Source organism: Astatotilapia calliptera, chromosome 13, assembly GCF_964374335.1.
Source record: "Astatotilapia calliptera chromosome 13, fAstCal68.1, whole genome shotgun sequence".
NCBI lineage: Eukaryota > Metazoa > Chordata > Actinopteri > Cichliformes > Cichlidae > Astatotilapia > Astatotilapia calliptera.
Window position 1 is genome coordinate 21,790,597 of NC_137434.1, and position 14,223 is coordinate 21,804,819.

Genomic DNA, 14,223 nt, shown 5'->3' on the forward strand with positions numbered 1-14,223 from the left:
CCAGGACCATGACAACTTGTTGCAGGCTGCTGAGCTTGCATCTTTTGCTGTGAAGTACAGCCAGACTTTTGACCGCTTTGCCTTGGGCATTTTTAATCTGTAGCTCTGCTCTAAAAGAAGGTACGTACCTGGGCCCGCCTACTATGCTCGCAAAGGTACAATGATTGGCTGGAATCCAAAGTGTCATCTCAGGAAAAAAAAGCACCGAAATAAAGCACCGAAATGTGCGCTGCTTTTCGGTCTGGTCACCGGTACCCATCCCTACCTGCGAGTCCATGAACACCAGACAGGAACCAGAAAAATGACACTAACGCTCAAGCATAACGATGAAAATCCAGGATAACAAAACTTAAACTAAAACAACAAACCCCAAAACAACAATGACAATACTTTATTTTGTTTAGAATACAAATATATTATAATAAATTATAGAAAAATTGAAAGTTTCATCCACTTTTGTTCCATATTATTCTATTGAAATGCTGGGGGTGCCTATCTCGGTGGCTTCAGACACCACCGAGGTAGGTACTTATGTTTCATTACACTCTGATTCACTTCTATCATAAGATCAAAGTATCCCACATATCCAGGTCAATTTCATGATAGATTCATCAGAGTCGGCGTTTTTGATTGAACGTCCTAAAGCTTCTCGAACCTAATTCTGCGCTCCAGCATAAAGTGAACATATCAGAGTGTCTCTCTCTGTCTCTTCACAGTCAAATCCCAGTTTACTGCAGGGTGGATATCATCATCAGTGCATCTGAAGCATAAACATGAAAGCTGATTTTCTTCCCATCCCTGATGGCCATTGAGTTCCTTTGTTTTCTGAGAGCACAATATATTTCAAAGGCCCTGTGAGGTTGAATACTATTTTGGTCGTAGTAAAAGATGGCTCCAGGTGAGGCCCAGACTCACAGAGAGCTGCTGTGATAAGCATACTGAGTGACAGAACACCAATAAAGCATGAAGAGACAGGGGGAGGGAGGGTGAAGGCAGGATGAAAAGAAAATTAATGAGAGGTTTAAAATTAAATAATGAACATGGGAGAAGAAAAGGCATGCAGCCAAAAATAACAATCCAACAATACATCTTGATTGTGAGCCTGTTAGGAATGTTAACATCGTAAGAATAAAGTGCACAAAACCCAGAACAGTCACAAGCAAGAAAAAACAATCAGGAACTAATTTGTTGGCTTAGCAGAACAATGCATACTGAAGGGAGTTAATATATGTAGTAACAGTGAGGCAGGCAGTAATAGCGCATTCCTTAGAAAAACAGCGTGATGTATTACTTTATTTAAGGAGGCACAAAAATAGAAGTTATCGCTAATAAGGATGTCATGATTGATTATTCGTCATGTGCCATTTAGCAGCTGACTCAGAGCTTATTAGGAAGGATTAATTAAGAAAGTACTTGGCATGCTGATTCATGAAAATTTGGTATTAGAAATGTGTTGAGCTTCTAACAATCTTTTCAAGTAACTCATTGTTAAGTATTTTACAGACTTTTACACTTTTTCTTTTTGTTGTTTCTGTTTGTTTGTTTGTTTTGCAGTTTTCAGCTTATTGTCTTGATGAAGTGTAAATATTTCCCTTTTTTCCCTTATTTAGTTCAGTCTCATTAATTTGGTTTTAGTGTTGAAGCCTCTAAAAGCCTTCTGCATGTCTACCTAACCCAAGCAACACAAGCAAACTTAGCTGCAAATTGGTAAACACAGAGCCAGATACACTCACCAACCACTTCATTTGGCACAGCTGTTCAACTGCTTGTTAACACAAAGATCTAATCAGCCAATCAAAAGGCACCAACTCAGTATATTTAGACATGTAGACATGGTCAAGACAACCTCCCGGACTTCTAATTGAATTCAAATTGCTGATGTACTGTGCTTTTCCCACACCATCTCTAAGCCTTACAGGTTCAGTAAAGAGAAAATATTCTGTGATATCAGAGCTCAGAGGAGAATGGCTACACTGCTTCAAGTTGATAGCAACTTAAGTGGAGATAACTAGCCCCACCTCATATGCTCCCCTTTCAGAAGATGTATGTGTCTGTCTATTTATTCCTGTACTAAAACCTGTTGTTGTCAGTTTTGTGGTCCACCTCCCTCCCTTTTTAATTAATTCACTTATATAATAGTATATGTGGATCCACCCAGCCCAGGTGCTGCTGCCAGTCCCCTCTTAGGCCGTTCCCAAACCACAGCATCAATTCGCAATTTTCCATCTGCCGTTGTTAAATCTAGATGAGGATTTGGTCTCAGCTAGTGAAATAACCATTTGTTACAATTAAGGAATACAGAAGAGTGTACCTGAATGTACAACATGCCAAACCCGGAAGCTGATGGGCTACATTTAGCAGAAGACCACACCTGGTGCCACCTCTAGCAGCTAAGAACAGGAAACTGATGCTACAGTTCACACAGAATAACAAAAATGACCAGCTGTGTGATGCTATCTTGTTTCTATAGAATGAAGAAATAGGGCATTTCTGAAAACAAAATTGGGTCCAAGCTGGTACAACTAGTGGCCAGTAAGTGTATTTTGTATTGCTTTATTTAAACAGAGCACAGCTAAAATGAGACTTATTGCACCTGTACACTCATCAGTTCAGCAAAAAACACAGAAAAATTTATTATAATGTTTTCATAGGTCAGCTGCATGTACAATTTGGTGTGGATTTGCTAAAATATTCATGATATTGACTTTTCAGGGTGATGAAATGTCAGTACTACAGCTTAGTGAATAAACAGTCAGATGCTGTTTTAAGAGAAAGTGAGACTTACATTAATATGAAAGTCAGACTCATGCTGGATCTGAAAATATAATATGTGCAGCATTGTGTTGTATGTCTAACAGGCTAATGCATTTTGTGTTAATTTGGATTTTCCTTTCCATCATTCAATTTGTCTATCCATCCATTATCTTTACCAGGTTATCTCTGTGGGGGTTAGAGTCATTACAGCCAACACTGAGAGATTGCATTTCCCCTGGACACATCGTATGTTATCTATTACATGGCTGACACATATAGACAGAGAGCCTTTCACACTCTCAATCACACCTACAGGCAATTTTAGACTTGCCAATTAACATAACTGGCAAGTCTTTGAACTGGGGGAAGGAATTCCAGCACCTGAAAGAAATGCATGCTAATATTCAGGTTATACCATTTTTTTCCCTGAAAGTAGCATTTAATTTTGAGAAACCTTTGTGCTACATTGTCAACATGCAGTTTTCAAACAGGCATTTTTGTGTGCGCTTCCCATTCCTATCAGTTTATAAAGCTGGGTATACAATGTGAAATTTCTGGGTTATTTGAGATGAACAGTATAAAGGAATTGCGGTGATATCTTTGTTCTTGGCTTCAAAGCGATAGCCCTACATTTCAAAGTGAGAGCCGTTCAAAGTTGGCTGTTGTAAAGGACTCGTGCCCCAAAAAATCTAGGACAAAATTCTCAGTGTGAGAAATTTAGGATGACCATCTGATAATGAGACCAGCCAATAAAAGTGCGTTATGACACGCTGATCAGTGCGACCCACAGCTGAGATTCATGCCATACAATGTGGCTTCAATAACATAAGAGTACTGAACTCACACAGTATCTCAGTGCCTTTATATGCCCTTTTATTTCATTTCCTGTTTTCAGCAGCAGTCTTAAGCTATCCCACACCTACTTCCCCCAACACACTAGTGCTGTGTCTGTTGTGCCTTCCCCCCATTTGTCCAGCCCAGCTTCAGTTTTGGTTTGTTGTAAAGAGCCATGTAGAGGGGAGGAAGGATATAATGGCATGTTTGGGCAAAATGTATACAATAATTGGATGCATCTGTTTGCTTCTCTGAATATGTTTTAGACTTCCTGTTTTTGCATCATTTTATTGTAGTGAAAAGCACGATTAAGAAACAAATGCATTTCTCTTACAGAAAGTGTTTATGCGTCCGGCTCCGTTAAGAATGAATGGAGAATATTGATTAAGGCAGGCCACCACTAGTTTTGTGAAAAATTGAAACCTGCAAAGTGTTCCGAACACCCTGCTCAATTACGCAGATCTTCACATCTTTAACATCAACCCATCAGAGCTCAAATTTGAGTTAAGTAAATCTGATATAATTATTTTCTAATTCACAGGGATGATTAGGATGTTCCTGAGGCGACCATAATGAAATTAGCTGTTTGATTAGTGATTTCATGCAGTGGAGTGTACATTCTGTTTCTGTTTCATTAAGAAAAACCTAATGAATGGACTGCTATGCCACACTTGTGGACTCATGCATATCCTCCCCAGATGTGCCCCATTTGAAAATGCAGATCAGTCTTTGACCTTCATGCCATAACAGGACCTCTGGAATATGATGGTGTCATTTTTTTAAGACAGCATTGATGTCATTATTGCTGTCACTAAACCCCCATCACAGTGTCAGTCGATGCAGCGCCCCTGCAACCAAACAGTCCTGCAGGCCTGGAAATTAGATGCAGCATCCCAGTAGGGGGCAAGCCTGGGGATCCCCAGAGGCACATAGTCCCTTGCCTGATTGCTGAGCTGAAGCTATGATGGAGAGGGTAACTAAAAGAGATGAGAGCATTAATAGTGCATGAGACATTGTGTGTGTGCTTGTGTGTTTGATGAGACTGGGATGAAAGAGTGGTAGAAAGGTGTAACACTGATCTGGGTCTCTTGTGTAACGTGTTCGGTTTTCATATGTATGACTACAGAAATATGTAAGGTAATACAAAAGGCTTTAGCTCCCAGTAAATGTTGAAGCACATCCACACAGCAGTCAGAGGAACATTCACAGATGTTCATCTGACATCTTATACAAGCCCACTGCTTCCATGGATACCGCCAAACAAACAATGAAATACTCAGTAACAAACACAAGGAGACATGAACACCTGATCACAGAGACCATTTATATAAAAATACAAATGACAAACACAGCATCAACAGGCACACATACTTTTATAAATAAATAAATAAATAAATATATATATATATATATATATATATATATATATATATATACACACACACACATACAGCAGCAACAATAAACTGTAACATTATTTATGTGTGCAGGCAACAGGAAAGCAGGCAGGCGGTTGCAGCAAACTGACTTTAATGGAATATTACACAAAAGGATGCCAGCAGGCAGGTGCAGGAAGAAGCAACTGCCAAGGTGGTGAGAGCGAGCATGAGAACCAATCTGACAGGAAGAAAGTGTAACTGGCTGGGAAAATTGGAAACAGGTGTGTGAGTGGGTGTGACAGATCAGCGGGTCAGGGGTTAGTGCGTGGCACGTGGATGTGAGAAGGAAAGACAATCTGAGGACATCTGGTGGACCAATGGTAAATGGACTTGGACTGTAACTGCAGAGGGGCCAAGAGATGAAATGAGAGGAACAAATACAACCAGTGGAAGAAGCATGATAGCATAACCCTGTCGCCTGGAAATTACACTTCTGTACAACTAAAATTAATTTCTGGCCCTCTTAAGGAATGACAAACCATATTTATGAGTGCGAGAGGGTAAATACAGCTTCCTTTTGTGACTCTCACACCAGAGTCTCCTCTGTGTTTTAGGTTTAGGCAAGAACAAAAAAGCTAAAGCAACATTTCATTGTAACAGTTCTAGTAAATCCAATGTTTTCTTCAAAACTCAAAGTGCTAGAGTATTTGCAAAAATATATTTCATTCTCTCTAGTGTGTATTATATGGATTCATGCTTCAGCAGCCTGTGGCCGTACCTTTACTATCTCTGTGCTGTCAGAATAAGAACAAAATAAAAGAAAATTGATTGGGAAGACTGCAGACAGTCTGATTGTGCAAATAAATAAGAATGGGGAGGAAGTAGGACACAAAGAAAGACAGAGGAGACATATTAAGCTTAAAAAATGGATATGTATTCTTTCTCACCCTTCTCATCTTTTTCTTCCTCCTGATAAAATTTTCTGGTGGTTTGGGTGTAGCTCAGAGTGGACAACTGAGGATTATCAGAGCAGTGATGTAGAAACTCTACGTGAACTTTGGAAAGTCTACCAGGCTGTGTCAATACAAGCCGAAGCTTAAGGAGAGCAAAGGAAGCACACATTGTTGTTCTGGATTTACCATGCAAATGTTTTTAGTCATGCATGGATTAAGAACAACAAAGCCACTTTAACACCAGAGACCTCAGTTTAAAATGTTTTTATGGCTGGCAAGCTAAACTCCGCTCTTAGAAAGGTGTGCAAAATGGGTGTCGGCACCGTTGTGTTACTCTGCGTTGATCAATAATAGAAACACTCTGGAGATGGACGGGCCCACCATTGCAGACAGAAAGACCTCCTCCTGCCTAATTTTCAGTGTTTGAAAGGAACAAATGAGAGTTGTAGTTACATATGCAGAGTTTCACATCAGTGACCTCCTGACTCACCAAAGGCTAATTATCTTTTCTGGTGTTTTTTTTTTCCACAGATACATTTGGGAAGATAAGTAGATAAACTTATCATTCTTTTTAGCATTCAAGGTCTTACCGTTCAAACCCGGTTCATAGTCATTAACATGAACATGTTGAAAAGATGTGTATATCAAAGGGTGCAGCAGTGAAGCTGTTAATTTGTTGCTGTAAGGCAAATATGAGCTCACCATTAAGTCATTTCTTGTGTTTTTATTATACATTTATCAGGCAAATGCAACACTTAATTAAACAAATTGAAGATTTTATTCATTTGTTTGGTTGTCCATCATTGTTCTTGTAGAATGCAGAGAAGCATTTTGCTTTTCCAAGCATATTTCTTTCTTTGTATGCAGCAATGCAATGGAAAAACACTGTGGACACTTCATCTTTCAAATGTTCTGAGTTGACCTGGCCATTTGTGTTTCCTGCAACCATTAATCAGCTCTAGATGACATGATGGACAACAAGCATAAAGGTTGCCTTTGAACGGGAAAAAAAAGTCAATTTTAAGCAACATAGCAGCATAGCTTTATGGCAATCTATTGTGTTCCCGTGTTCACAACATCCATAAGATGGATTTCTGTGCAGTTTTCCACAGGCAGTGATGTTCCATGTGGACAAATCCTATTGATTTTAAGTGAGCCCATGACTTGACATTGTGATCTGGGTCAGGATTTCCAGTTTTTAATGTATTGATGTTTCAGTATCAAAAGCAAAGCATACATATAAAAATACTGCACAAAAAAAGTTAAAGGAACGTGTTGGAAATGTATTAGGGTGAAAAAAAAAATCATGCTGGATATCTATACTGAAAAAAACTTTTCAACATACCGTTGCCTAGCCTCCACAGGTGTGTGTCCCTCAATAGATATAACTCCGCAGACTATCAGTGACCTACCAGCAAACCATCCATGTTCAGAGATGTTACAGGCAGCTTCATGTTCTCCAAATCTGTTGCATGTGCTCAGGGCGAACCTGCTCTCATCTGTGAAAAGCACAGAGCACCAGTGGTGGATTCTGGTTTTCTATGGCAAATCACAACTAGTACCACTCAGTGAGAACAGGGCCCACTAAAGGATGTTGGGCCCTCAGGCCACCTTTATGAAGTCTGTTTCTGATTGTTTGGTTAAACACCTTCACAACAGGATTCTCACAGTGCTCATCCTGTTACTCCTTGCACAAAGGAGCAAATACCGGAACTGCTGATGGGTTAAGGACCTTCTACAACCCTGACAAGCTCTCCTAGAGCAACGACCTGTCTCCTGGAATCTCCTCTGTGTTCTTGAGTCTATGAGTCACAGCAAATCTTCATGTATGCCATGTGCAACCTCTGTAGGGTTCATGTATTCCTATGTTACCAGCAGTGAATTGTCCCTAACCAAATGGAAAAAATTGTCAGTGGCCTTCACCTGTAGATTTCCTATTTTGGGGGTTGTCTTATTGTTGCCTCTCTAGTGCATCTGTTGTTCATTTCATGAACACCAAAGCAAATGAAACTGATCCAAAACCTCTGATTCTTAACTGAGCAGATGATGATCTGTAACGTTTGAGGAAAATACTTGCTAAAATGGTTACTTGACTGGCATTTTGGCCTCTTTGTCATGTTACTCCAGCCATTCTGGATGCTTTTTGGGGGATTTTTTTGTTTTGTTTTTTGCAGGGTGATGGAGTACATATTGTGAGTGCTGTAGCCATGGAGGTGTGATTGATCTGCAGCAATATTCAGGTGGGTGGTATGTGTCAGAGTGCCATCCATATAAATGCTGGGTCCAAACATTTCGGAGCAAAATATTGCATTGTTATGGAAATTAGCGATCTTATTCACCTCACCTGTCAGCAGTTTCAGTATGTATAGTGGGCGGATGCTGTGTGACATGGCACAGGGGTGAAACTGAGAACACAAACAGGGCTCCAACCAAAATATTGGCCCTAGGAAGACTTTGGCATTTAACTTAACACAGTTTATAGATGTATTAAAATAACAACAAACACACATGTACCAATGCTTAATTTCATATTTATGTCTAACATAATCACAAGGATAATAATATACAACAGTTAACACACTGGAAATAACTTTCACAGCATTTTTGTAGTACTAACATTAGTACGTTAGTTCCCCTACGTGTAGGATGTACAGAAAGGACCAATGATCCTTTGTACTTATAGCTTTCCTTCTGACTTTCTCAAAAAAAATCTTGTCTACAGTTACCTCACACAGACTTTCCATATTTCCTGGAATTGCTTTCAACAACTTTGGAGAATTTCTCTGTGGGTTATGGCAGCGAGAGAAGTAGTGATACAGACAGGTATAGCAATAGCATAATGAGACAAAGATAGTGACAGCTTTTTTTTCCTAAAAGAAAGGATACGTGTTTTACTCAAGCACTGCATGTCTTTTCAATTGCATCATGGTCTATCAGAGGTGCTGCTGTGGATTTCGATTGCTAAATGTCAGTGCAAACCCTAAAAGCCTATTATTATGTGTCATTGTCATCAGTACAAAGGCTGCAAACAAAATGTTTTGCATCGCATTAAAACTGAGAAAGGACTCAAAAGTGTAACCACATGACCAACATTTTCATTTCAGCAATTTCAAGATTTTCTACGAGTACAGATTTCGTGCCATTTTGTTTTGGTATTTTCTTAAGATCTACAATCTACATCAAGGAGTCTCAGTGTTATTTTGCATTAATAACTGTATTTATAATTTCATAATTTTGTCTCCTTTGATGACTGTAAATCACAACACATTTAAAATGCTTAATGTTTCATTTGTATCCCTGTGAAAAGTCAGTCATGTTTACACATTTGAATTACAGCTGCACAGGGTCATAAAATAAACATGAGGCAGTCTTATTTATAATGAATCTGTGCTTTAATTTGGATAGTGAAGAAGCTTTCTGCAGCGAATACTGAATTTCAGATTTCCTCATAATGTGCTCCTGACCAAGCAGGGAAGACTAGAAAATCAGTTACCTGAAGACACATAATGTACCAGTGCTGGACTGAGTGGTATAACATGCCTAAAGGGGTTTTCATCTCTTCAGTCTTTTCAGACTCTGCTGAACAGAGCTGTCTTTTACTTTATGTAAAAGTCTTTGTGTTGACAGTTATGATAAGAACCTCAGTGAATACGAGCTCACTTAAAAATCACTGCACCTGCTCCCTGGATTCATTATTATACATCTGAAAAATAGATGAATTTTAATGATGAATGCGAACAGATGAAGGTTATAACACAATGCAACTTGGTTAGAAACACTCATATGTTCCAGCACTGTCACGCAGCTAGAAGTTGTAGTCAGTAAGGCGAGAAGCGAAAGGCAACTCTTGGGACATGCCGGCCCGAATGATTGCCTCGCACTAAACTGTTAACACTCTCACGGGGAATTAAATGCGCGTATGGAAGTTTCCTCTGCTAAAAGGAAACATGCAAAATCTAAAACAGGCTCTGACAGTAAAGGTTTCACTGTTTAAATGCTGTTAGCAGGTTTGTTCTGTTTAGTGTGTTAAGAAAATGATAAGCAGTCCAGCAATGAATCATTTCAGTCAAAATGCAAAGCATGTTCCATTTAGCGACCGCGGCGGTAAAACAGTCCCAAATCAATGCTTTCCTTTGTTAAGTGCGCAACCACAAACTTTTCCTTCCCCTCAGGGGTGAAACTGTTTTTATTTCATTTTTTGACTATGAAAAAGTTTTTAAAGTTCTTTGCTTTCCCCCCCGTCTTTCTTGTTTTTCTATCTCGGTAGCAGACTAGATGCATCTCAGGAGTAAGACTCTCCTTCAACAACAGGGAATAGGGTTACCTATATTTTCCAAAGGCGGCTTACCTAGTTTTCACAACGTTTAAAAACTCCATTTAAAAAACATCTACTCACAGGAAACAAAGTGTGCTTTATGACAAAAAAACGTAGTTGTAACCAGACAGCTATGATATACACCACGAGCAGTGGCATGACACCTTGTGCATGTGTAAGACGTTGGTCACTGTGAAGAGCACATTAGATATTAGTACTCAGCTCTAGCGTGTTGCTCGGGGTTTTCAAAGTCCAGCTGTTTTTGATTTCTTCTCACTGCTGTCATAATTGGCATTTCTTTTAGATGCAGCAGACACCTGCACAAATATCTCAAACTCATCCAACATGCAGACAGACTGGAACAGAATTTAAAGTAAGAAAATGATCTTAACAACAAGCAGAGGGCAGGACAACTGACACCAAACAAATAAAATGTTACTATGTACCTGCTGGATGTGTAAAACACCAACTGCTAACTAACAGGTTCACCCCCCCCCCCCCCCCTTTTTTTTTTTGTTTAGACAGATGGCACTTAAATCCAAAATGTAATACGCTATGTTTAAAAAATGTATTTGTTTACACAAGAAACTGTTAATTATTATTATTATAAAGATTTTTTTTTTAGAGAGCAATCTCTCCCATTTTGAACTGTGATTTAGTGGAAGAGTTATTAAAATGGCACCAGTTATTTTATAGGATGAAATTGGTGTATGAAGCTTTGTGTTAGGCAGGTTTATTAGTGTCGTTCTTTGTTGAGTCGCAGCACTCGCGGCTTCAATAATATCCACGCACAGATGTTATTGAAGCATTCTTAAAATTATTCTGGAGAACCCCAGAAGAGCAGCTTTTGCTAAAATACAGTAGATAATTGGGGTCTTATATAAAAAAAAGAAAATTCTTCCACTAATGAGGGCGAGATGTAGCCGAAAGTTCTGGAAGAAGTAATACAGCTGGACCTGGAGGTGAAACATTTCTATTGAAATACTTTTTCTAAAAAATACGTGTACATGTCCGCATTGCTTGTAGACATAAGTCTAAACATGTTTAAACAACCTTCTAACACTTTAAACCCTGAACCATCAAGTAAATTCCAGAAAATTCTCCTTTTTAATAGTGTTCATTCATTTATTTATTTATTTACTTAATTATTTGATTTTGTTTGCAGTTTATTTCTTTAGAATTTATTGTGCAATTCAAAGGTTTCTCAGGGGGAGACGTAAACTTCTCCAAAAAAAAAAATAAATCACAAAACCTCATGTTTCAAATGTGATATAGTTGGTGTTACATCTCTATAATCTCTATAAACAGATATTTTCAAAACAAGATGTACAGAATCTGTAGGAAAGGGATAACACTTTACAGACATACATTCTATTAATACAAAACCACTGAATATTCTTTTACAACTTTGTTTTTTTACTGAAAAAAAGCCGTTAATATAAGTGAATTTGTGTTAGATTTCCCTTCCAATATTCTATTTTTACCTGTTTGTCAAAGCCTGTCTTCTTAGCATATAAAAAAGTTGATAGGGTGTGAGCACTGACTGTGAGAAGTTCTGGTTCTTTGTGCAAATTAACTGTCTTTTTTGGGTTATAGTTAGCATATGCATCAGGACTAGTGATAAATACATATTTTTTGGGACACAAACATGATTATTCCAGAATAGTTCTATATCACCCTCTATTACATTGCAATTAATGATAGTAAACCTTGCCAATGCTAAATTGCGAATATTTAGTCAATGTTATAGCGCCATCTAGTAGCAACAGGAAATCAGCAAGTGGTAATACACATCATGTTGAAATTTTAATTGTGGGTTCCACACATGGTATGCAGCAACATGGCATATTATTCTGTGCGTTTGCTCGAGGAAAAAAAACACCTCGTGTGCATAGGAAGTGCTAGTTTGTGCAACAGCCAATCACAATCCTAGATAGCCACACTGCAGCATGCTTGAGTGTGCCAAGGTGCAAATGCCTTATCATTGCTGCTTGCAGATTTAATTTACATTATTTATATAAACAACAGGAAGTTGTGGTTGGGCTTTCTGCTTGCTATACCAGAAGCACCAAAATGTTATTAGTGGTTCCCAAAGCAACTCCTCTGGGTTCAAAAAGACATCCTTTTCTATAGAACTATACATTTATGGTTTATAATTTCAGATAAGGTGTAAATATAGCGTGATATTTATTGTGTAAATTACAGCCCCAATTAGAGTAAAAAAAAAAAAAAGGACAATAAAGCAGGCTTTGTGTTCTGGTAAGCCTAAAGTACATTGTAACGTGCAGCATGCAGTGTCCCTTAGTTCCTCAGTTAGTTCCACCACGCTCGTCATCACATCCAGTTTCTTAACACCAAAATGATGAAGAAGAAAACTCTCTCCTTGAGACTTCACAAGGTGACTTCACTCACCAGTGGTTGATGTTACTGTAATATATGTTGTCTATGGTCAAGACGAGATGAGTGCCCAGACTGAATGTCCACTAACTGCTGATTTTTGATGTTTATAGGAGAATTTCTAATTACTGACAAAAACACTTTTAAATTCCTCATCTGTGTACATTGAAGTATGAAGCGCTAATTGGCAAGGTTAAAATAAAGTGTGTGAAAAGCTCATTTTAACAGAACGCATCAGAAAAGAAAAAAATAATCATAATGTGCTGAGCCTTCGGGCTTGTGACACTGACAACCTCTGATTTCCTCCACACATTTCTGCATTCAGCAAATTCCCTCTGCAAACTACACTGTAAAGTGCTAAAGGGTCCCAGGAGTGCGATGTTCATTAAATTGGCTCTACCATATGTGGTAAGTAAAACTTTATAGTCTACATTTCACTGTGAACAAGTACCACTTTCCCTGTCATGTGGAAACTCACACTTACTCCGACTGTTTCCTGAGCTGCTGTGAAGCAGGCAGTTGTGTGAATGTAACCCAACCAAGTCAGGATTTAAAGGTTGGTGTGAGGTTCTTCTGTATTACGTCCCCCCTATGAAGCCCACGCATTCAAGGGCTCTTTAGTCAAACCCTTGCAAAGCACAGTTCAGCCACCCCATCCAGTGATGCTGCATGTTTTACTTGAAGAGGATCTTGGCATGTTCTCTGCATTGTCTCTGTGTTCTGCCTTAGGCACAACAGCTTTATGGGGCACCGTGCCACAGGAAAGGATTAATATTAATTCCTTTCCAATTACTCAGAGATTACGCAAGATAATGCAAATAGTGAGTCTTTCAGGTCTGTTTTACTTCCTACACAGAAACACAAAGCCAAAATCTGCCATTTGGAGCAGGATTGTTTGATGCAGCGATTTTCTTTCCCTTTCTGCTTGTGTGCACCTTTGGCGAGAGAGCTTTTTCTCTGTGCTGGTGAAACATGTGAGTGTAAGGGTAATCACATCTGGGAAATAATGCCACTGTTAATGTATAATACAACTAAAACCTCACCATGAATCTGTCATCAAACAAAACTTCAGTATTGATAGAGCTTTTTTGACTTGACACCTCTCAGCATCAGAGGCGGAGCGGGAGGAGGGGGGCGGCTTACTGGGCTTAAGCCAGAGTTGTTTTTTCAGAAGTCCGGGGTCTTTTGGAGTGTAATTTCTTTTCATAGTTACATGCCTGGCTGACAACTGTATAAAACAAAAACTACACACAATATTCGAAGCACATAGTGCACGCTGTGGGAATTTACGACTGTGCGTAAATTCCCCTTAATATTGGTATGATCAGAGCTCAGACATGAGGGGGTGGGGGGAGCTGCTGCCTGCCAGTACGCTGTTGGAGAAACGCAGCCAGGCAGACAGAGGAGAACTGAAGTTTGACCAGGTAGCAAAGCAAATCATTCGTACTGTACAAATAATGTAAATATGACGGTGAATCACAAAAGATTGATATCAAACTGATCACTTGACCCATATTACGTTACTTGCTCTTCGAGTGAATCAACAAATGGCGAAACGAAAAGCCGAACAACAACAATGCTGTTTCTTTGG